The 25,455-nt window shown below is 37.7% G+C and overlaps 2 long non-coding RNA genes across 2 annotated transcripts; one reads left to right on the top strand and one right to left on the bottom strand.

The window, feature by feature from the left end:
• Positions 1–5,960: 5,960 nt before the first annotated feature.
• LOC141422404 (uncharacterized) lies at positions 5,961–13,024 on the bottom strand. The gene is made up of 3 exons (XR_012446946.1): positions 12,730–13,024; positions 6,967–7,206; positions 5,961–6,572 (listed from the first exon to the last, which is right to left on the bottom strand). It is a non-coding gene; the product is annotated as an uncharacterized lncRNA (long non-coding RNA).
• An 8,318-nt stretch (positions 13,025–21,342) lies between these two features.
• LOC141422405 (uncharacterized) lies at positions 21,343–25,254 on the top strand. Its single transcript, XR_012446947.1, has 3 exons — positions 21,343–21,449; positions 21,947–22,007; positions 23,722–25,254. It is a non-coding gene; the product is annotated as an uncharacterized lncRNA (long non-coding RNA).
• The last annotated feature ends 201 nt before the right edge of the window (positions 25,255–25,455 follow it).

Consider the following 25,455-nt stretch of genomic DNA (forward strand, 5'->3'; position numbering starts at 1 on the left):
GGGCAAAATAGTTTCTGCCAGGTATTGAGGGGGTGGAGGGGAGAGGGAGGGGGTGGGGTGGGTGGTAAGGGAGGGGTTGGGGGCAGGGTGGAGAAATGACCCAAGCCTTGTATGCACATATAAATAATAAAACAATAAAAATAAATAAATAAATAAATAAGAGTTATTGCATTTCAGAGAAAATTCTGTGCAAATGCTTCTGTTGATATTTGCTTTCATAAAAAGAGTGAAGCTCTGAGTTTAGAATGTAGCAATATGGTAGAAACATATTCTAAAATCTACTTTAGAACACTATTTCTTTTGCTTCAGAGTTGATGATAATTTGTGTTTCTCTTCCGATTCCTCCCATTGTTTTCTGTTTAATTTGGTGGAGAGAGAAGCAAGAGAGGGAATGCAATGAAAAGAGTTAGGGCCCCCATTTCATCCCTACCTTCTCAAGACCTTGCTTTCAAAAAAGGCATTTACTAGAGCACAGGTTTTAGTGAGAGACAAATCTGGGCTTAAATTCTGACACTTCTATTCACCAGCTATGCTACTTAGAGCTCATTACCTAACCTTTTATGTATCTCCTTTTTCCTACCTGTCAAATCCAATAATATTATCTTCCTCCCTAGTTTATGGAAAGGATTAAGCAAGATAACGTATAGAAATGCATTAATACGGTGTGCTAAGTAATGGCAACTATTGCCATAACTATTATGTCTATAATTCTCCTTGAAATAGGAACTGGAAAGATGAACTCCCTTTGTCTCAGCGTTGCTAAACACACATAGATCAGAAGCTGTAAGTAGCATGAGGCAGCAGTGATTTGCTACTATTATCCAGCCTTAAGATCCTGTACAGTAGAGCGATCCTATGTAAATGCACACAAAGACAATGAGGTAGGAATCATAAGTCCTAAAAAGGGAAACCAACCTAAGACATTAAAAACCTTTCCTTTTGTGAATGCAAATTCAGAATGATTGCATAAGTTATGGTTTTGCTCCAGTTACCAACCTCTCTGGACCAATATAGACACCATGATGTCTGTCCTCTTGAACATTTTTTACTGTGCAAATATACAGTATGAAAAAACTTTGTATGTTTAAACTTTGCAGATGTCTTTCCACACTTATCAACACTATACTATAGAACACTATACTTCTTTTGGGGGGTATTTTTAAAGGTAATATAGGGATATTACCTTCTGCATATTTACAATTAAGATTTTTGTCAAAGCTAACAATTAATTTTTCTAAATCAGTCTATAGTTGTACTAGTGAATAATCAAATATATTCATCATTGTACAGTTTATTTCACATTCCTGGATTCCAATATTATCTTTATTCTAAAAGTAAAGACAAGGATGAGTCAAATATTCTCTTTCTGAGTTTCTCTATGGCAGTGCTTACAAATCAGCTGCCACCTGGTTATAAAAGATAAAGTGAAAGTTACCTTATCATTTTCCTTGGGCATAGACACCCAAGTACCCAAATCTCCTATGTCAGAGCATTCAAAAACATCACAACAGAGAAGCCTGAGGTCTACAACTGAAAATGCTCTTGCCCTAATGGTCCCCAGTAGACATATTCTGACTTTCATCCAACTTTAACCTTAGCTAAATCATAATATTTACAAGACAGACTAAAACAATGACATGCCTCACTAAATCAAGGAAAGACTTTTGACAATCAAAAATGCAAATATACACTGGGACAAATGATTAAAACAGTGCTTGACCTATGACCTCTACTTCCCACTGGTATTTGTAAAGGCTTGGGGGAGAAAGAAAAGTGAACTGTAGGAAATGACCCAGACTGTTTTGTAATTTACCTGTTTTTCTGTACATGAGATTCAACAAATAAACATAATAGGCATTAATAGGAGCCAAATAAACTGAGTTTTTGAGTCAGAAGTTTATTAATTACATCTGTCATTTTGTCAGCCGCTTACTCCATGGTAGCCTGTCACAAATTATTGGTTTGATGCATTCAGTTTCACTCAAAGACCTCAGTGAAACAGCTAATTTTATTTATTAAGCAATTTCTAAATCAATTCAAAAATGGAAGAAAAATCTTTAGAGGTCAGAAAAGTGTTGTAGGTTGACTCCCAATATTTGCATATATACTTATTTCTTTTCCTCACCCCTTCTTCTACTGTTTCCACTCCTTTTCATTTTCTATTCCTTTTCTCTTTCTTCCATATTTGTGGTGAAACATCAGTAGTCTCATAGGTGTTATTAAAAACCAAAGAGCTTACTCATTTTCAGCACATATTGTTTAGGATTAAGGATACCTGCTGTATAGTTTCATCACATTTCCTGGGAATTACTTAAGATGTAATGATCCACTAAGTTCACCATTGTGTACAATTCATTCAATTGAGTTTCCTTTGAATTAAATGCAGAAACTGACTCCAGTTGTCGACCCAGGGTGCTCTAAACTCTAAACCAACAGGAAGCCTCGTAAAGAAGAAAAAGGAGTGGATAAGGAAGAGGATTAGATGCCAATAAATAAAGCCCTTTTCATGGTAAGAGAAATCTAGAAACCACAAACTGATAAGGAAAGCCCAGGGGCTGCCTTCTCAAAGAGATGCCAATGAGGAAACTGATTGGGAACTTTCAGGAAGCTGTGGCCAGTCAGGCAAGGGTAGAGGCCATGAGGAACAGCAAAGATACAGTGTGGGATGATAAAAGCAGCTCCCAAGTTAGTCTTGGATTTGATATTATAAGCTTCATGGCCCTAGGCCATTCACTTCATCTCTCTGGGTCTTAGTTGATTCATCTGTGCAATGTAAATTGTTCTAAGGCTCAGATGAAATCAGGTATCGGCAGCCCTCATATTAACTCTCATTATTATTTGTTGTACTTGTGGCCCAGTCTTAAGATCTTTGCCTAGAAACATAGGAGACTCTGCATCAGTATAGCACAATTTGGAGGGTTTCAAGAAAAATTTCAGAAATTTTCACCCCTAATTAATTGGAAAAAATAATCCTGGCTCCATTGCACTTGGATAGAGTGCTGACCCTCAGGCATGTTTTTGAAATATGAAAGGTAATATTTCCAAGGTTCCAAGCTTCCTCTCCCTGTATCTTATCCTGTCTAGTACTTCCTGGGAAGTATTTTCCCTTTTCCTCTTCTATGCTCTGTTTATTGTCCTCTTCTCAAAATCTGATCCCTGAAGAGAATACTAATAAATCCATTGTATACATTAGATTAGGAGGGTATTAAACAACACAGAATATAAATTTCACCAATCTGGAAGTCTTGAGAAAGGTTAGACAATCTAGTGAATGGACAAGTTCATTCTGTCTCTCTGCTCTGTTAAACGCATCCTAAGGTAGTTTTTCATGTCTGTAGGATGGTCATGTGTATCAGTTAGGGCCCTCTGCTTCCTTTTCATGCCTAAGAAGCAGGAAGAGAATGAAGCCTGGGGAGGGAGAAAGAGAACCATGCTTTCTCCCAACCACTGAATCAGTCTTCTCCTCTGTCACATTGGACCAACATAGGTCACCTACCTTTATGTTGCTGTAGATAGAATGCCAGCCTTAGTCTGAGTTCTTGAACCAATTACTGATTATCATGATTAGCTGTGGCTAATCAGAGGACCTCCTCTCTAGTGTGGGTTAGTCTACCAGTCCCCATTGTTGCTACATACAGGGAGTGAGTAGAATAAAGTGTTGTAGACTCAACCATAATATCCTGTACTCTCTTCCTTTGTCTATCCAAATGTCAACATTACTGAGGTGACTTCTTATGTCACTTCTCCTAGAGACACCTACATTTTTTTCAAAGGAGGAAGCCAGACTGAGGAATGAATCACTGACATTTTATTTTTCACAGACCTGTTTTGGAAAAGCTCCTTTAATTACTGTAATGTTATATCCTAGATATAATAAGCCAGATTTGGGAGGAAAGGAGGCTTCCAAATTCAATGCTATGGAAAGAAGAGTCCTAGAGTATAGGGCAAGCTAGGAGGAATCTGACCTTAAGAACTGTTGTCAAGGAGGTCCAGCCCAGAAATAGAGATGAGAGTTTGTATAGGGTGTAGGAGAAGTTACAAATCAGATCAAGGCTGAGAAATGGCAAAATGAAGACAGGATGAAGATGTTATGTCAGTCAAGCACAGAAGCTAAATGTCAGTCAGTGAGATCAGAAAGTTTGGAAATTAAATCAGAAAGAGCTGGAGAAAGCCTGGCAGTAGTAATTTATTCTTAGGGGAACCACTGAAATAAGACTTGGCCAATTCTGAGATAGTTTTTAAAACTACAAAGTGAAAATGGAAGATTGTCTTTTGCTCTGGCATAAATGTGCCTTTATTAATTTCTGGATTACTTTGTAAGTATGTATAACTCAACAAGCTGAGTATATTATCTCTACCAAGAGGAACCCTATATAAGTATTCAGCATTTACTTGCAGCAGAAATCATGTAGAAATATAGTGTAAAATTGTTCAAATCTCTTGTAGCATTTGTCAATATTTTTGTTGAATTAGCAAATCTATCTTCCAAACTCTCTTCCACCTTCATAGATCAGACCCCTGTTTTGTGGGATTTGTAAATAGTAAATACTTAGACTTTTCAATAAAAGCAAATCTGCTTTGGATTTTGCCTAAACAAACAGGTAACCCTCTGTACTATCATGCCCTTTGGGTTTCAAATGATGAAAAACTCAATTCTAACTAGCTCTTACTAAAAAGGCGATGTCATGTTTTTAGAAAATCTAGAATTATCACTAGCTTTAGGAATAGCTGGTATCAGGATCTAAATAAGGTCTTCAGAATTCTGAATGAGATCATTTTCCAATTTCTAAGATGACCTTTGATGTTATACTTCCTCTCAGAATAACAATTCACCAGAAAAACAGTTAATTCCAAGTTAAAATTTTAATGGAATGCTTTGATTGACTCAAATTGGCCCATCTGCCCATCCATGAACAAATTACAGCAGTCATGCAAAAGTGTTACCCAGAGTCATGTGCCTCACACCTGGGGTCAGGACAGGGAAGGCCACTGTGACCTCTAAACCCCACAGTATTCCCATAGAATGAGAAGGATTGGCACCAAAAGTGAAAAAAAAGTGGGGGGAGGAGACTACTATCAGGATGATCCTGGAGAAAGTATGTATGGCACTGAGAACTGCAGTTCCTGCCACCCTACCTACCTGTGTCTTAGTGTTCACTCAGTGACTTCCTGAAAGGTAATTTAAATATGCTCAGTGCTTATTTAAGATTATATTAAAATATGTTAAGATCTTGAATATAAGATTATGGGAATTCACATCCACACTCAGTAGCATAATATTTAGAAATCACTTAACAGATTATTTGAGAATTCAGAAAATTTAGTATAAAAATGTTTAAGAATAAACATGATAGAGGAGACCGATAATACAACTGTGATAAAAAGTATTTATTAACTTCCAGTGAAGTTTGGCCTAATTAGATGGTAGTCACAGTTAGTTAGTACACAGTGTTCATGCATGAGAAATAGGCACAATAAATGTTTGATCTGAGGACTGATAATCCTGGATGAGTTCTCCTTGTAGACGTATAAGTCTTCAAAGGAGGTAGCTTTTTACCTAAATATTTTTGTGTAAGTTTTCTCCTTTATGATTAACTTTGAAGGATAAAAAAAATTCCACCAAGTCATATGTAAGCAGAAATGTGTTACAACATGCCTCAATGTCTTTTAACTAAGTCTCCATTAAAATTCTGCTTTCAGCATTCCAATAAGAGAGCAGAGCCAGAGAGGCAGAACGATATTTATTTCATTGACAGATTTTACTGCTATCTGTTATCCTGCTGTGGATCTGTTCATAGTTTATCACAGGGCAATTAAAGATATTGCTCCTTAGATACATAGCTAGATTGTTTATTTGAAAGTCATTTTGTTAATTAGAAATCACTACATTAATATGCATAACTTTATGTAACTACTCTGCTCACCCAAACAGTAGCTTCACATTAGCATCTCAGGGAAATTTCTCTCCAAAATATCTTTGGACAAGAGGTCTACAAAGTACTTCATATGTAATGTTTACACCTACTAAAAAATAGCAGTTATATTACTCTCATTAATAAAGGAATTGTTTACTTGTATACAATAGTGGATCATACATAACAATCTACTCCACAAAACAGTTGCAAAAATAAGCAAGCAACAAGAACCCCATTTGCTTTAAATGACTGTAAAATTCAAAATGACTTACATTAATAAAATTATTATACTTACAAAAAATAAGTCCAGGCATTTTTTTGTTTGCTTGTTTATTTGTTTTTCTGGCAAATGAATGTTACAGTACAATTCCTCCTGAACTACATTGGCCCCGAGCCCAAAATAAAGCAAGAAGCAAATTGCAGACTATTTGTGAGCTGCAATGAGCTGCCTTTTCTGTAATTGTCTCTGCCCCCAGGGATGCCTGACCTTGCTTATCTGAGCATGAGCTCGCTGCTGAGTTCAGTCTGGACCTCTCCATATCTATGAGCGCTGGCTGGTAAATTAAGCAGGCTTCTCCATGCAGGTGGCCTGGCTTGCAGATGCTACGCCTTTGTAGTCCAGTGACAAGTAGTATCATGGGTGTTACACAGTGAAGTCTGTGGAGACATGGGAAAAGTCAATGGGTCTTAAGTAACAAGGAAAAAATAGGCACACATACCCTGGGTTCTTTTATTTCAGTTTGGTTTTATGACTTTTTTCTTTTACACTGTTGTATACCTGGGCAGGGTAATGAATAATGATCACAATTCTTTTACCTGAAGGAGGGAATATTTTAATGAAGCAAGTGTATCTGATTCTTATGTATCTGTATCTGACACATTTTGTACATACATGAACTCACCAGAAAGTGACAAGCAAACAATGTCAGTTAAAAGTTGTGCTTCACAAATGGAAAGAATGATCTAGATTTAAAGGTACCTTAAGGACTGCCTCTTTGAGGTTAGGAACAGCATCTTTCTTGCTATTATATCTGCAATGCCTAGATTGTACCTGGCACATACACGGTAGCCCTATGAATGATCAAACAATACTCCTCAGAAGCATTTGGTTTATAACAGGGGCTCCATTCATGTTTATCTTCATCAAGCTTCTTCCTCCTATTGTTCCAGTCTTTTCAAGAAGGAAGTTCTGGTCTGTGTATCCCACAATGAAAAAGTCTATGTGGTGCAGCCACCATCAGGTAGTAGGCTTCAAGAAGTATGTGGAGTTGGACTGGGTTGTACATTTCAGCTGTAAATGGCAGAAAAGAAACAGAATTCAGGAGAGAGAAAGAGTTCTACTAAAAAGTGCAGAGGTAAAAGCAGCATGAGGTGACCTATTGGAGAAGAAAGTAAGAAACAGAGCCATATCCTAGAGGTTCTTAAAAGCCAAAAGAAGTGTTCTTTCATGTTCTGCTCTCTCAACTTAGCTCAGCTGTCAGATTGGTTGTGTGCACGAGATGACCCTCCACAGTGCAGGACGCAGTGCTATAACATGATCCCCAGGTTCAGTCTGTTTCCCCTTGCTGGACATAGGAACTTCACCATCCAAGAAGGCTGTGAGCAGCTGGTGGGCATTTGGAGCCAAAGGCCTGCTGATAATCCTGTTAGGAACTCTGCTAACTCAGTCCATACAATATGCTGCTCCTAAGAGATCTAGACAGTACTTTTTACATGTGCCAAAGCTGAGATCATTAGACTATCAGGGAGGTGCCACAGAGGCGCTTGAATCCTACCTTTTCAAAACAAATTGCTCAGGAATATTAGAGTCCAAACCATAAGAGGGCCTTGTACAGTCTCAACATCTAACACAAGTCAACAAATAGCCAATAAATAGACTTTTAGAAGTCTTTTGCTTAATAAGGACACCAAATAACCTTGGCCCCATGGCAAGATCCTGGGTGCTATTTTAGTTGTAGAGACCCAGGGAATCTGGGGGCCAAGAATCCCTTGGAGAAATGAAAGTCAGTGGCTATTTAACAATCATTATGTAAGGTATTAGGTTAAATCACATGAAATTATTGATATTTAACCATTTGGGACCTATAAAAGGACTGTCAACTTCATAGGGTTCCACCTGATAACTCACGGTTAATAACCTGGTTGGCTGTGTCAGTACATACATCCCAAAGAAGAAGCAAGGATTATACTTCCCTGAAAATGGGCAGTCTGACTCTTTAGCATTATGTATCCAGCATAAATAGACACAATCTGGAGGTGTGTGGTTCACTTTCTCCATACCAGCTACCAGGTATTTTACACCATAAATAGCAGTTGTTAGGTTTGTTATCTCAATCAGTGTCATACCTTCTCTCTACACTCTATTCAGAGTCTTACCAGCTAATATTTATCAAGCATGCTCTAGGTTCCCAATTTTTTCTACAAGAATTAAATCACTAAATTCTTATATAACCCCACAAGGTAGGTTATATCATCACTTCTATTTTGGAACGAAAAGCTTGAGGCAGAAAAATAAATACTTTTCCAAAGTCCTCAGTAGTTGGTAGCAGAGGCCAGCTTTGCACATAACCTGCCTGTCTCTAGAACCTATCCACAGCTATAAACCAGGGTTCTCCAGAGAAACGGAACCCATAGACTGTACATAGATACACACAAGCAGATTCATCATGAAAGATTGCCTCGTGTGATTACAGAGACCAGAAACCCCATGATTTGTTTTTTGAAAGACAGAGATCAGGAAAGGCAGTGGTTCCAATCCAAGCCCTAAGGCCTGAGAACCCAGGGAACTCAAATAGCATAAGTCCTGGTTGGAGTCTGAAACCCAAGAAGCAATAGTGCCTATGTCTGAGAGCAGAAGATGGATGTTCCAGCTCAAGCAGAGAAAGAAATTTGCTCTTCTCCCACTTTTTTTTCTTCTACTCCGGTCCTCAACAAGATTAGATGGTGCCCACCCACACTGGGGAGAGTAGTTACTAGTATAAACATTCATCTCTTCCAGAAGCACCCTCACAGAAATGCCTAGAAATAACATTTAACCAGCTATCTGGCTGTCCCTTATCACAGTCCAAGCGACACATAAAGTGAACCATCACTGTATGGCAGCAGCAGCCTTGAGCAGCCTGGAGATCCAATAGGAGGTCAACTTAGGAGGCAAACCACAGAAGACATTTGGAGATCAGCATGGCAGCTTTATTGCCAATAAAAGCTGGTTCGAGCACATGGCTTAGTACCACTACAAAGGATTGTAAACATCCACCCCTGAAAGAGACAGATTGGCCCAATTAATCACTGGCACCACTGGGCCACTGGCAGATCTTCCCTTCAGCTCATGCTGCTCTGGCAGGGCATTTAGGAGACAAAAAGGAGTGCATCGTGCAGGCAGGCTAGATGGAAAAGGGAATCCTGGGAGAGGTTGAACTGAGCTGAGCCAGTCACCAACTGAGTCACCAGTCAGAGACTGTGGGAAGGAGTAAGAAAAGTGATGCCAGAGGTTCTTAACAAGAGGTCCATGGAGAAAACTACGAGGGGCTGTGAAATTGGAGAGGAAAAAAATTGTCACTAACCTCTATTGAACCTACTAACCTCTAGCTGAAATTTAGCATTTAGTTATGAAAGGAGGCAGTAGGCCAGCAGTGCTTGTGTCTGGTAACAATAGATGTCTCAGATATTGTCATACCATTTTGGAAAAAGACCTTCAATTTCCCTGGGGTGCGTCACTACTTCAAAATTAAGGAAGTCCTGGTCTGCTGGTAGATCTTATTATTTAGTGCAATAAGAAATACGTATACTATCACAAATTTGGATTTTTAAAAAGTATTTTAATAATGACATTTTGATATAATTTTCTCTATAATCTTACAAATTGTTTTATATACATTTAAAAATATTATTCTGAGAAGGGGTTCACAGTTTTCATCAGAATCTAAAAGAAACCCTAAAAATATAAGAGCCTTTGTCAGTTGAGGCAATAGAAATGGAGGTTTCCTGTGCTCTACCACCCTTAAAGATGTTTGTTTTGCACTAAATAATCCTGTTTTTATAGATCCCATGTTTTCCTCCTGTCCCCAAATCTAGTCACATCTCTCTATCAGTATTCTCCAAACTATAAAGACCTACATGAAAATCTTTATGCTAGGCTAGTAGGCTGTGGTTTGGTTTTTTGTTTTTGTTTGTCTTGCAGTATTGGAGGACTGAACTCTGGGTCTCATATTTGCCAGGCAAGAGCTCTACCACTTGAGCTTTCCCCTAGTCCTATTTTGATTTTAGTTTGTTTTTCATATAGAGTCTCTCACTAACTTTTGCTTAGGCTAACCTCAAACCAAGATCCTCCTCCCTCTGCCCACTGAGTAACTGGGATTATAGATATGTACCACCACTCTTGGCTTCATTTTTATTTTATACAGTCTTGTCTTTCCTTGTTCTAAAAATATTTTAGGGACTATTACAATGATGTCTTTTAGGATCATCATACTGTAATATTACTAATTCTAGTGACAGACTATTCATCTGCTTATAGCTGCTCATGACTTTGCTCTGGACTTACCATCCAAGCTCCACTTGCAGCACAAGTGCAAGGCAGGGACCTCACCTAGAGAAACATCTAAGAAATTGGTGCTGTCAACAATAAAGGATGCTTCACTTCTAACTAATAAAAAATAGGTTTGAAATTCTTGCTCCAGGTGCCACTGTTATATTTGAACTCCATGTTTATACAAGGAAACTTCTTCCATACCTCCTCGGATTTTGTGTACTACTCTATGGATGGCCCACCTTGTAGAAGTCTTGGTGAGGATACACCATGGCTTTACCCCGAATACAAAGGACAAAACAGAGTTTATGTTTCCCTCCTATTAGCATAATTTCTCATTATCCAAACAGGAGGATGAAATTAAGAAGGGTGGGGAACAGCATGATTTAATGCTGACCCAGGCTTAAGTCTTAAATCTTCACATAGATATTATTAATGTACTAGCCCTTTTGGGGGATCTCTCTTTTTCTTCTCTTCTCATCTCTTTTCTCCCTCTCTCTCTTTTATTCTCTCTCTCTCTCTCTCTCTCTCTCTTTTCATTTGTGAGTAAATGTCCAAATATTTGTTCCTAAGATTGTCTTTATTCCCTTTTCAATAATCACAGCATCCAATTTCCTTTGCTCATTTGTATAGCTATTTTGAAAGCCTTCTGAATTTGATTAGCTCTCTCTCTCTACTTTGACAAAAAAAAAAAAAAGTATATGTAAATGGGTTTCCTTCCCTTTCTCTGCCAAACATAAGCAATGAGTACGTGACCACTAGCAAGTGTGCAGTTGTGCTACAGTAACAAGGATACGCCCAGGCTGAAACTGCCTTATCCAGGCACACTCTGTGAGGAGACCTGTTTATCTGCTTAGCCTTCTGAATCCTATATGAACTTATCAGTGAATTCCACCTGGTACAAATATGCGCATAAAAATAACTGAAAAGGTTGTTTAACCCAAGTCTTTACAAAGAATTAATTGAAAGTGACAAAATAATACAATGATATAAAGTTGAGATTATTAATTAATACAATCATACACACACACACATGCCCCAGAAGCAGCAGCAGCACGACACACCCAGAAAACAAACTACAAGTACAATGTTATAAAGGTCCCAATTGGCCTTTCCTACTAAGGAGCTGGTCAAAATTCCTAGCCAGGCAGGGCTCCTGTTTTCATATGCCCAGTTCTGCCCCCTGGAGACTCATTTCTAGGAGTTCTAAACCCAATTTTCACTGGTGGGCTACATTTTTGTAGAAGCACAGTTAGTATTAGCTGAAAATGATTCTAGGTCTGCAATTCCTTTAAGTGGTACTTCCAAGCACACTGTTTTCACCAATCTCATTGCTACTGTGACTGCTTTCTTTCAATGCTTCCACTCAATGTTGGCCATCTGTTGACAGGGACAGGTGTGGTTGTGTTGCAAGGCACTGTAGTGCTGCCTTTGCATCTCAGCCTCCTACAAGGGGCTACGGTATATGAGAGAGGTTTTAAAATAACTGTCTTTAACTCCCCGATTGTATCTAAATGCAAAGCATTCGCAAGTTCATAGACCATTTTTATTTTTTGTTTTAGTTTTAGTTTTTGTTTGTCCGTTACATGCTGGACAAGCACCCTACCACTGAGCTATCCTCTAGCCCCTCTGAACCCCTCACTACTCCTCCTGGGCAACTATTTGAGCATGCTTCTGTGGACCATGCTCAAGGCTTTAAGTTCAAGGACCCTGTCCCTATGGCTTTGTAGGCAACACCAGGGATCCTCAACCACAGGACTGTGACACCATGCATATTAGTCAGGCACAAAGTGTATTAGAAATAATTCATGACTGAAATTAGAAAACGATTGACTTCTTTAATAAGTCAGAGCCATTTCCAGGTTATTCTCAAATCAGTGACATCTGCCTTTACCCTTCCTTTTGAGGAAGAAAAGGCTGTAAATTGGAAGTAAAAAGTAGCCTAAAACCTAGTTTATCTATGCCATAGGCTTCTAATCCTCCTAATGATAAGAATGGTATTACTGCTATTCCCTCCCATTTGGGTGTTTCAATAAAATCTCTCTATGGCCAGGAACTATGTAGTGTCAAAGATAAACAATGCTGGACAGTATTTGAGTGGTAAGAGCAGATTTTAATCAGTAATATACTACTCCACTAAACTCAACCTCAATTTGTGAAGATTTAACTGGGCATTTTAAAGAAGGAGGAATCAAGAGGAGGGTGGGGGTAGGAGGCTCAACAGAGTTAGGGAAGTGAAAAATTTCCTAAAGCAGGAAAAGGGAAGTTGCTCCATGTGAAACCTACCTGGGTCTGTTGATTGGCTCTTATTAAATTAGGATCCTACCTTCCCATAGAGGTTAGGAAGCAGGAGTCTTGTCTTCAGATATTGGCTGGAAAAAGCAGTATATTCTTTTGGCAAACTTCAATTTTCCCAAGCAGACACCTGAAGGAGGTCTAGGATTACCCCAGGGATATGGCCTTGAGCTGTTAGAAACTATGCTAGCCAAGGTTGAAGCCTAGTTGAGTGAGATAAGATCTTAAAGGAGCCTGGCTAGAGTTTGGTCAGAGAAACAATCTTAGTTTCATATGTGAATACCAATTAATCTTAGTAATAGTTGTGTGTGTGTGTGTGTGTGTGTGTGTGTGTGTGTGTGTGTGTGTGTGTGTAGGGGGGGCAGCACATGGAGAAAGTTTAAAATGCCTCAGCCATTATTGATTAGGTTTACAATCACCACAGGCAATACACACCAAGAAACTGCCTGTATCTGAGCATTTCTGACCCACAAAAGCAGAAATTTCATAGGCTTCAATTTCATATGCTTCATCTTGCATTAAAACATCCTGGGGGACAGACTGACAAATATCACCCAATGCTACCAGGTAGGTCTGCAGGCAAGGGAGGAAGGCAAACCACAGTGATTTTATTTTGTTCTTTTTAGTTTCATTCTTTTTAACCAAAAGGACTGTGACAACATACAGTATTCTAAATGCTCCCTTGTTTTTATCCATGTTTGGGTCTATGTATCAGGGAACAGCATTTGAATTTTAACCTCAGCTCTAGACACATCATCACTGCAAAAAAAAAAAGTTCATCCACAGAATTTAAGAATTATTGGTCTAGATCTTGGAGACATGGAAAGCTATGGTTTTAAAATCTCAAAGGAAACATCTAACACAGAGACATATATTACCCTTTTACTTGAATTTCTTTGATTTTTTTCATCAATAACAAGGTACTATTATGCCTGCTACTATACTCTGACACCAAAATACAAAGAAAAATGAGTTAACACATGTGAATGACTTAGGAGACTGTTTCTATTTTCTTAAGATTTTATTATGCTTTAATTTCTCAAGTTAACCTATTGTCATCATAAGGAGAATACTAGCCACATACATCACAATAGGCTTTATCATATTGGATACATCAATATGGAAAATTGTATTTCCTTAATGTATTTGCCTGTATGTATGGACCAGGTGATCCTCCATTGCATGATCATAACAATTCCTATTTCAAAACAAAGGTGTGGCCACAAGTAACTTAAACGTTGGCAGCTCTTATCACCCTCTTTTTACTGTACACTGCCTTATAGCTGAAAGGCTCAATGCTTCAGGTCTTGCCTTTAAATTAAAATTTTAGATGTATGCATTGTGGAAATGCCTTAAACAGTTTATTAAGTACAGGCCACTTAGGATCAAAGAATGTATTGGGAGACGTCTTTACCTGCTCATATTTTCAAAGGATCTCAGTATTTGATAAGAGAGGAAAAAGAATATGGAGAGGAACCGACATGCTTAATTGACTGTTCCTTGATTACTGAGCCAAAACCCTGCAGATTTTTTTTTTCCTTCACACAGAAGTGGCAATACAGGTTACATTCATCTGCTCAGGTTGCTGCAACAAAACATGACAGACTGAGTAGCATAGCAGCATGCATTCAGTCCACATAATTCTGGAGGCTCCAAGGCCAATATTAAGGATCTACTCAGCAAGAAGTTTGTGATATCCTTTTCTTTTAGCATTTATATTTCCTTTTTTTCCTCTTACTTTCCAAAATCCTTTCTTAAAAATAATTCTACTTAGTGTGCTAAAAAATAGCCTTGTGCACTGTTTTTCCTTTTAGCTTCATTGTTACATGTTAATTCCCAATTGTCTTTGAGACTAGGAAAATCTCACGTGAGTGTACTAAGTGAATCTCCAGCTCAGATTATGCAACCCTAGTTGTGGGGCTACAGTTCTGATTACTTTTACATTCTCACTCCTTAATCATACACCCTCTTGGAATTTATTTCTGCCGATGCAGAATCTGAGTATTAAATGGCTCTGAGTTGCTATAGTTAGATAGACTTTATTTTTAGTAACGAACTGTTTCCCCGAGATACATACAGCTGCTCATTAACACTGAAAGTCTTTTTCACAAAGCTTTAATTATCCTCTTTCCTTTTTAATGCCCAATAGGCTTCAGAGGGAAAATACAAACACGGGTTATATTTAGTTTTCTATTCAGCCATGGCAAGCCCCTAAATCTAGAGGAAGTTATAAATATACAGCAAGGAAAATGCTCTCTGTCCCTTTAAGTAGTAGTTTAATATCACACAGTACTATAGTATTAAAAGTAGAATGGAGCCTGCATTAAAATCAGAGGTTAAGTGAATCAACATTTGACCTTTTGAAAACATTGTCCAATATTTTAACATTGCATTGTCATTATGCTGAAGAGAACCCAAGACATTGTAGGCACTCTTTAAATAGTTACAGAATGTGGAAGGATTGGTAAGGGTAGCAGGTACCACAAACAGTGGATTGTTTGAATGGATATGTAATTTTATTTATTTACCCTTTGAGAACATTCTCCAAAGCAAAGAACACTACAAACCCACAACCTTCCCAGCAATGGTACCAAAGGCAGCATTTGCACCAGGAACCCACCCAACTCTTGTTCATCACCTCTGTTCATCTTTCTCAAAAGGCTCATCTATACCATGACCAGCTCTTCCATTTCTCTCTTGCTGGCAAAGAATGGTATAAAATGTTTCACAATGGAAGGTGAAGAAGTTTTGGTGGTTGAAAAATTTCATATGAATCCAAAGGCATCACATCTGGAATTGGAGAACTTCATTCTGAGTGAGGTTAGCCTGGCCCAAAAGACCAAAAATCGTATGTTCTCCCTCATATGTGGACATTAGATCAAGGGCAAACACAACAAGGGGATTGGACTATGAGCACATGATAAAAGCGAGAGCACACAGGGAGGAGTGAGGATAGGTAAGACACCTAAAAAACTAGCTAGCATTTGTTGCCCTTAACGCAGAGAAACTAAAGCAGATACCTTAAAAGCAACTGAGGCCAATAGGAAAAGGGGACCAGGAACTAGAGAAAAGGTTTGATCAAAAAGAATTAACCTAGAAGGTAACACCCACGCACAGGAAATCAATGTGAGTCAATGCCCTGTATAGCTACCCTTATCTCAACCAGCAAAAACCCTTGTTCCTTCCTGTTATTGCTTATACTCTCTCTACAACAAAATTAGAAATAAGGGCAAAATAGTTTCTGCTGGGTATTGAGGGGGGGGAGAGGGAGGGGGCGGAGTGGGTGGTAAGGGAGGGGGTGGGGGCAGGGGGGAGAAATGACCCAAGCCTTGTATGCACATATGAATAATAAAAGAAAAAGAAAAAAAATACTCCATCCCAGATGGCAAAAAGTAAGGTATAGTGTTGAGGATGTCTACTACATGGTGAAAGTGTAGAAAATCAAGAAAGTATTGAAAAGGGTTGGGAAGGGAATGTGGTCAGGACAGACCCATGGGGACTTTTTGGGTGCTGAAAAAGTATTTCTTGATATGAACAGTAGTTATCCAGAAGGTCATTTTTCCTGTTGATTAAACTACATTAAAACATAAATGTTTGTTTTACTCAAAAAAAAAAAGGCATCACATCTACTTTCACACAGAAGGAATGAAGGTGTACCTTGGAGGAGTTGTTTAATCTCTAAACTTTGGTTTGGCCATCTGAGGAATTTGTCATGAGGATGTCATGAAATAGTTGATATAAATAATCTAGTCTGGCTTTGGGGGTATTTTGAGGGGTGGGGAGTGCTCTGTGAGTAGGAGCAATTGTACCTATTCACCAGTCTAATTTCATCTCTATCAGTCATCCTGAACCTTGACTTCTTCCTTTTTTACTTTTTCTCAATTTCTGTCCATTACTCATCAATTCCTTCTTCCCTTCTCAATTTTTTTCTTTCCTCTTCCACTCACAAATCAAAACAGAGTTACTTAGTGACTCCAAGAGCAATGTTATTGATATGCCAACAAACAAGAATACAGAAATCATCAGTTTTGAAATGAAAATTTTGGAGTGAAATATAGGGTTAGGGTTAAAAAGTGCAAACACCTTTGAAAATAAGCCCAGAATACTAAAAATATCCTCTTTATAAGTCCCCATCCCTCTGTTTTTAAACTTAATTTGATTTTCTTTAAGCAATGAAATTTTAAAAACAAAACGAAAAGTTTGTTCTTCCTAAATGTTTAAACTTCATATGTATTTTTTGGAGAGCAGATTAGTTAATTAATATTGCCATAACTAGTATACTACAGAAACATTTTCTAATATTTTTATTGCAAATATACCATACTTTAGCTCTCTCCTGGGAAAAATAGAATACCAGGGTTTGCTAGTCTTGGAAATTGCAAATTATAAAGGCTTGTCTATAAGAGAGTATGCTCCAAATTCTAAATAAGTGATTTATAGTCATGTATGCAATGACTTGGTAGTAAGTTAGGACCTGCCTGGTTAAGCATTTTCTCATTCTCTCTCTCTCTCTCTCTCTCTCTCTCTCTCTCTCTCTCTCTCTCTCTCTCTCACATCTTGGAAAAGGATTAGCTCTCCAACACCAATGAAAGTGCAAGAACCCAGCATCCAGAAATGACTGACATGCTGAGACATTACTATTTTTCATCACTGCAAATATTTGGCAAAGCAATAATCATTAGTCCTTTTCTAGGAACACCTATAGCCTCAGGTTTGTTTCTTTCTTTTATACAAGAACCATATCATATTGCAGGAACATATCTTACTTTTATGACCATCATTGCAAATTGATGAGAAAAAGTAAATGGAAAAATCCTGAACTTTAAAAAACATTCACTGAATATTATCTCCATCCATTTTAAATTTTATGTGAAGCAGGTGCTCACATCCCTGAAATTGTTCCTCTAGAACAATACTGTCCAGCATAGAACCCACTAGCTATATGTAGCTATTTAAATTGAAAATAAGTAAAACTAAACATTCAGTTACTCAGTTTTAATAGTCACATGTGATCTGTGGCTACCATATTGAGCAGTGCAGATATAGAACATTCCCTTCTTTTTAGAAAACTTTATTGAATGATGCTTCTGTTGAATATGGATTTTTCACAGCAAAAGGAAGCTGAAGATCTGCACTATACCCAGTTGCTATACTTTTGGAGAGAACTGGTATTCTGGACCAGTGTTCCAATGAAGACTTCTTTATTTCACCTCATGACTCTTTAGAATGTCCCAGTTGGTATGGCACAAGAAAGTCATTGCCCTACTTTTCTGATTTGTGACTTATTGCTTCAGAAAGATCTCATGCCACAGATTCAGACTTCTCACTTAACACAATTCAGCAGGCAATGAGCAGCCAGGGAATCGAGCTTTGTTGTAAACCTCTTTGTTAGCAAGCAAATTGGGCAATGACAACAATCTAGTTATCATGTTCTTACTAAATACAACAGGGATTGCAAACTTATAACCAAGGTCAAAACACAATGCTGGGAAAAAAGTTTTCCCAGTTTCCTGTATGGCATTCATGGCACTTATAAAAATGGTTCTTGACACTTTCAAGAACTTTAGCACATGGATTACTTGCTCAGGACAGGAAGACAGGTAACAGAAAACTGTTTCCCCAAAAGACAGGGCCAGTCTTCTACAGTAATCATTTCAGTTCAAGCACATGAAATATTCTTCTGACCTGTCCCCTTTATTATTGGGACATTAATTTCCACCTTCATAAAATGCATCTATTCAATTTGGTGTCCCAAAAAGTGTTTAATTAAATGTAGGCTGAGCTGCTTTCCACTTAACTCTGCCTTGAGCTTATTAAATTAAAAAAAAATGTTAAGAAGATCAAAGTTCCTTCATTTAATTCCTTTAGATCCTTTGGGGGGAACCACTGTTTATCTCTGTAAAGTTCAATTCTGCATAACTAAAAGTCAGCCAAATCTGACATCCAACCACTGAATCCTGTAGAGAATCATTTTCCCCTCCTTTCTCAGTCTTCATATTCCCATTCCTTGCCCAGATTACAGTTTGGAAGTCGCTGAATGAATTCACAAGTACTATCGTTTGCACTTTCACACAGTGTTTAAAGGCAGAAGTATCAGATTTCACACACTGTGAAGAAGTTGGCAACTACTTCAAAGTAATTCTGACGCATCTATTACTTTATTAAGCAAGGATAATAGTGGTCTACAAAGCACCAACTAGCTCAATACTTTCCTGTTCTTTTGCATTTCATTGCACACACCACAGTCTATATTTTGCTGCTTAAACATCAGTTAGTACATTGCCTTTAAAATTATAGATCAGACAGCAATCACAAATAATGAACTCAAACCACATAGCTAAATGATTTGCACATCTCTGAGAGCTACAGAGGTGTGGAAAAGTCTGGTGTAAAATAATTTGTGCCTTGTCATTTTGCCTGTAGTAGTATGTACTTTATTTTCCTAGTTCCTTCATTTCTGCACTCTACACATTTCTATAGATCTTGTGAGACCCAGTGTTAGTCCACTAAAAGTGGTTGGGCCCTACAGAGAATTTCCAAATAGTTAAACACTTGCTAAGTGGAGATGGTCTAAGTACAAATGTTCTTTGCTGCATTCAAGGAAGTCACAACCTACTCTCAGAGACAAGTCCAGCCCACATAATCAACAATGATAAATTTTAGATTAATTAAGTGTAAATTTGGGAAAATGAACTATTCTCCCTGGTTCCTTTCTTACTTTAATGCCTGATGAATTATAAGATTGTAAAACTAGGGGGCTCTATTATGCGTTACAGGCTGTAAGTCTTATAGATGTTAAGTGCTGAGGTGACAATTGAACTGCCATTCCTGAAACTTGACCTTGTCACTTGTAACAAGGCTTGTTCTTACCAAGTGATCCCTTGCACTTAGGATGTATTTGTCATCAGCTAGTGAAACTCTATCCTAGTTGGTATCTATACTTACCTCTCTCCTCTCAGACAGTCTACACTGGACATACATAGAAGTGAATGACTTTCAAAGTCACAGTAACCAAGTAGGATTTTTGAATATTATCCACTAGCATTTGTTATTTATATTTATGGCCTTCAAGTTCATATAATGGAAATAAGTTCCATGGATTCCAAATATAAAATCTGATCATTGATTGCCCCACTCATATATAAAATAGAAATGTTTTAGTGATCAGAATCCTTGTCCAATAAAAACTCAAGTGCTGAAGAACTTGAAAGTAGTTTCTACCATTTGCCAAGGTAAAATTTAGAAATTATCTATGAATATAGCCCGTCATTACATATTTGAGGACTCAGGTATGAGGCCAAAAATCTGTTTGAGGAGTACAGCTTGCTATGACAGAGCGTAAAAGAATAGAAGTAGAATGGGTCACTGAGTGTCCCCATTCCTGTTTACATAATGGAGTCACTGCCTGACTGTTCCCTTTGATTAAGGTCAGAGTCAAAGTTAAATAACTCCTTAGACCACACCAATAAAGTTCATTTAGTAACAACTATCAAAATTCCAATGGTATTTTACCAAAACTTGCAGTTGAAGAGTTGAATTGATGTTCTTTGCCCTCCATTGTTCTTAAGTCATAGAAAGCATTTCTCACCACTACAAGTAACCCAAATCCAAAGGGGGGGAATTTGGACAAATACAGAATTAGAGAAAGTATTCCCTTTTGCAAAAGGAAAGAATTCCTTCCAGTGGAAGGAATTAAGAAAAATGAGAAAGGATTCCATATTTACACTTGTGAAAAGTGACTTATAAAGGAGTAACACTGGCTGTTTTTAAAATAATTGTTCATCTAACTAAGCAATGACTTTAGGAGGTGACTTATTTAAAAGCAAAATATTTTATTTTTTATTGTTCTGTATTGTATAATTTTCATCTTATCATTTTAAGTAAAAGCAAAATATTTTTAACCCCCAACTTTGAGGTTGCCTTCAGCTCTGATACTTGAGACACACAGATGAAAATCCAGCCCATTAGTTTAAAAATCACACCTCAGGTGAGGCCCCACACACTATTGCCTGACTTGATCAGTAACTTTATTAACCCAGTTTGATCCTGAATTCCTGTTGGCTTTTTTTGATACTATTATATATGTTCTCTAGTGATGAAGGATGTCCATAGCAAAGAAGCCACAGTCTCTGAAGATCATTCCCAAATGCCAATTTAAAAATGAGTGGAGCATAGATAGTATAGTTGCAGTTGGCTTACAGCTTCCTATGACAACTTCTCTAAAGAACTTTCTCATAAATCCTTAGGGCCCACTTCATGCTAGAATGTCTCTCCCATGACCACAGTTCTGCCTCTAGCATAAGCTCTTATACCACCATTACTCCTGCCCCATTGGTTTCATCTTTTTCTTGTGCCCAAGTCAAATCCTACATTTTCCAGGAAACATTTCCTGACCAAGCAGCCTACCCTAGTCAACTCATTGCCAAAATTGTTTAACTCTTTTTAATGAACTAACTTCATGTGTTGAAATCTTCATTCCCAAGGTGATGGTATTAGGAGATAGGGCCTGTGGGAGATAATTCAGGTCATGAGGGAGGAGCTCTCATGAATGAGATTAACATCTTCATAAGAGACTTCAGAGAACTCTCTAGCTTTCTTTCTACCATATGAAACAAGAAGTCCATAAAAGAAGAAATCCACAATTTACAACCCAGAAGAAGGCCTTCACCAAAACCTGGCACTGTGATCTTGAACTTCCAATCTCCAGAACTGTGAGTAGCAGATTTCCACTGTTTATAAGCCACTCAGGCTATGACATTTGTGTTAGAGCTTCCCTAACATACTATGTCAATGTTCTTTTAGCTTTTCCTACTTGAGATAGCACATATTATTTCTCTGTTTTGGTCCTCAAGTCCCATGTCATTTATCTTTTTTGTACATTGTTTTATATCTTCTTCCTCCATTTAAACTGTAAGATATTGGAAGGCAAAGATCTCTCTTGTGCTGTTTATCATACCATCCAACAATGTGCAGAGTAGGGACTAGGCACTCAAAAAATATTAAGTATCAATTGCAAGATGATTCTTTTTCTACTTAACTTTCATCTAATATTTTCTCCTGAAAAAAATTTGACTACATAAACAATGAAAGTAAAATCCATAGGGTATTCAGTATATTTTAAACTTTGTGCAAATGATAAACCTCTTGATCCTTGCCTCCAGTCAACAAATATTTATTGAATACCTTCTAATAGTAGCCACTATTCTAGGTACTGAGAACACAGCTACTATAAGAATGGAGTTTTCTACTGAGGGGAGAGAAAACAACAGGTGAGTACAACAAATGGTAACAAATATAAAGTAAAACATATATTATGTCAGATGACCAGGGCTAGGAGGAAAGAAAGGAAGCCTGGAAGATGATTTGGGAATATAAGGTGGGTGCCTAGGCAGAAACTTGAAATAGGATGATAAGGGAAGATCTCAGGAGGGAGGTGATGCTTGAAGGAACATCTGAAGAGAATGAGATATCAAACCATGTAACACAGCCAAAGCATTTAGGATGCTCAAAGAAACAGGGTCCATATGCTTAATGGCAGAAGCCTCATCTTCATGAGCTCTCTGAGCCTGATGGTCCTTTTCAAAGTGGTTCCATAACCCCCTGTGCTTACTTATACTTAAATATTAATCACAGTGTGACACAAATGCTTTATTATTTATCTTCCTCAAGGGACTGTGAGTTATTTGAAGCAGAGATTATATCATTAATCAACTCAAACCTCATAATACTTAACACAATTCCTGGCCAACAGTGAGAAATCAATAAATGTTTGCTGAATATTGAAAACATCTTCATTCAGGTAAATAATTCTCCTCTAAACTCAAAACATCACTTACACTGATTTGACTCAAGTGATATTTGTGTAAATATACTATTTTTAAATGTAAACACTTGGCAAACTTCTTTTGAAATAAAGAAGCTGGCTCTATCCCATCTCTTTTGGCACTTTTCTCTGGATAGTGGGGAACTCACCAAATAGGGATTTGAAACCGGGTAGCACATTTGCTTCTGTACAGAAAAGGAGGGACAGCTAGTACAAGCAGAGATGGACAGGTCCCCAAAGGAAAATTTTAAACTAGCACACACAGTACTAATTTAGCCCTAGTATTATTAACATGAGGAAAGGGTAAAGTTCAATTTATCCATATGCTAAGGGACAAATGAGATAACTTCACAGTTTCTTTGGAGTAACCATGGAAGTGTAGAGACATAATTTTCTTGCTGGCTTTTTAGTTGTGAGAAGGAATGTGAGGAATGCCAAATTTTTTCTAACATTGATCTACACTTCAAGAAAGAGAAGTTTTTTTTCTCTTGTAACTCATCTTCAGTCTTCCTTTTATGACTCTTAAGAGCTCCAAGTCTGAGAAAACTCGCAGTGGGTCATCTACCTCATTTATTCAGAATGGCTTGAGAAAGGGTAACCATCAAGCAGCCTCAAAGGCTGACATCAACTTCCCTGTTGTTGAGCACCCTGATAACAAAGAATCATAAGAAAGTTTCTTCCAATCAAGTAAAATCTACTCTAATTATAGTGTGTACAACAGGCCACACACAAGTCATTTGGTATCACTCAATATCCAACTGTGAGCATTCCAAAGTGTCCATAAGAGCTTAGTGGGGACACAGATAACTCAGGGTCTCTTTCCTATGCTTCTTAGCCAGGAGCTAGTGTGGCAGTTCAGAGAAATCTGCTGCTGGCTTCCAGCCAGAGAGAATCCTGCTAGCTAGTGCTGTTCTAGTCATTTAATAGTTTGGCCAGGTCCAGTTGTTGCTCTTAAATGGTAGCTCTCTAGCATTGCCAGTGGTGACAAGGTGACCATAAAAAATTGCTATAGCCACTCTAAAAAGTTCAGGCTCCATCTCCCTTCCACTGCCAACTCTTAACTCATCTGGTGCCCTACTATGTACTAAACTCTTGCTCTGCATGGGTCCTCAGACTGACGAACCAGCTAGATTGGTTTATCTGATTTTCTTTTACTCTAGATGCTGCCTCCCAAGGCTGTTCCTTCAGTGACTGACCATTGGCACCAAGGTCATGGGACAGCCATCCTTGGTTCCCTTGCTGCCATCCAACAAGTGCCCCCAGACTACTGCTTATCGAGAAGGGCATGGAACATCATTTATGATCCTACACCAAAAAATAAATAGAAAACAGATGAAATAAAGGAATGTACTCAGTATCTGCAGTAATACAAATCTGTCATTCTACTATACTTGAGCATTCTTTAAGCTGAGGAATAGTGTAGAGAGAATCAACAATGCTCTGATCTCTGGGAATAGTCACAACTTCAGAAAGAAAAGGATATGCTATCCAGATGAGTGGGCAAAGGTAGACGGGGCACAATGTTTCCAAGTTATAGAGAAAGCAATGTTGAAATGTAATCACGGGCTAGCTCAGGGAAGTTTCGTAAGTCTTATATTTGGCTATGAACATAAAGTTCTGACTTTAGAGAGGAATGAATATAATGGGATAGTCTTGAAATCACCACTAAATCAGAGGGCACAGATCCATGAAGCTTAGACAATGAAGAAGGTTGGAGTTGGATTTCAAATGTTAATTCTGTATTTTGAAATGAAAACCCAAGGCCTTGGGAAGTTAAATGATCAACTGCAAGAATTTAGCTAAGTTTTTCTATTGAATCTATGCAGACCACTGTCCCGAACTGAGTTCATCCATGGTTCACCTGAACTCTCATGTCTCTCCAATTCTAATGATGTTGAATGTCCATTTCCTAAGGGAAGAAGCAGTATGTGTTAAGAAACTCATTATTTTCCCCAGTTTACCCAAAGACATTAACTCTGCAATCTCCCTTTGACCCATCAGTCCCAGATGGTATAACACCTTCTCCCCAACTCTACTGTCAGCCCAAAACAGCAGTGATGGTCCTCGCCATGGTTTCTCAAGGATTCACACATGACTCATTGTTAGCACTCAATGTGTTTCTTGAATAAATCCTCCTGGTATTAACTTTATGTTGGTCAGCATTCAGAAACATTGACCTCTGAATAGTACACTGTCTTGGTTAAATTACTTCATCAAAGTCATGTTTTGCTTATCTTATTACCTAGTTATCAATGATAACCAGGGATTATTTTCTAGTAATTTCTATTAGTCTTGAACTTAGGCAAGAATCATAAAAATATTTGAGTTATTTGACTTGGCAGTTGTACTTTAAAAAAATTGATTGGTAGGAAATAATGCCCAAAGTAAATGATTTATAAATGTGCCCAAATATGATTGTAGCAATATACTTTGAAAAAGAAGTTACTAAAGATTGAGTAAATAAAAACACATGCTGCTACGAATGTGTATTTGTATAAATGTATAAAGTGCATAATGCCTACCCTGTCTAAGCACTGTCCTGTGTAGCTAGTAGACATTGGTTAGCAAAATAAAGATTGTTGCCGTCTTAGCGTTTTCACGATTAAAAACTTATGCTCTGAAGAATGTTCAGTTATACAGAGAAATGCTCAACATCTGTAAAGTAAAAAGCAAAATAAAAATTATATATTAACTATAACCATTACATATTCATGTATCTTCAGAAAATTATAAAGACAAATAAAAATCTAAACAGAAGATGTCTATGAGTGTTGAAATTCAGTTATCATTATTTTTCTTTATGCTTCCTCAAATGTCAATAATGTAAAAAGTTATCTTCAACAAATAATTTTTATAACCAGATAAACAATACAATAGGTAGGACAGTGAGTAGC

Source organism: Castor canadensis, chromosome 4, assembly GCF_047511655.1.
Source record: "Castor canadensis chromosome 4, mCasCan1.hap1v2, whole genome shotgun sequence".
In the NCBI taxonomy this organism is placed as follows: Eukaryota; Metazoa; Chordata; class Mammalia; order Rodentia; family Castoridae; genus Castor; species Castor canadensis.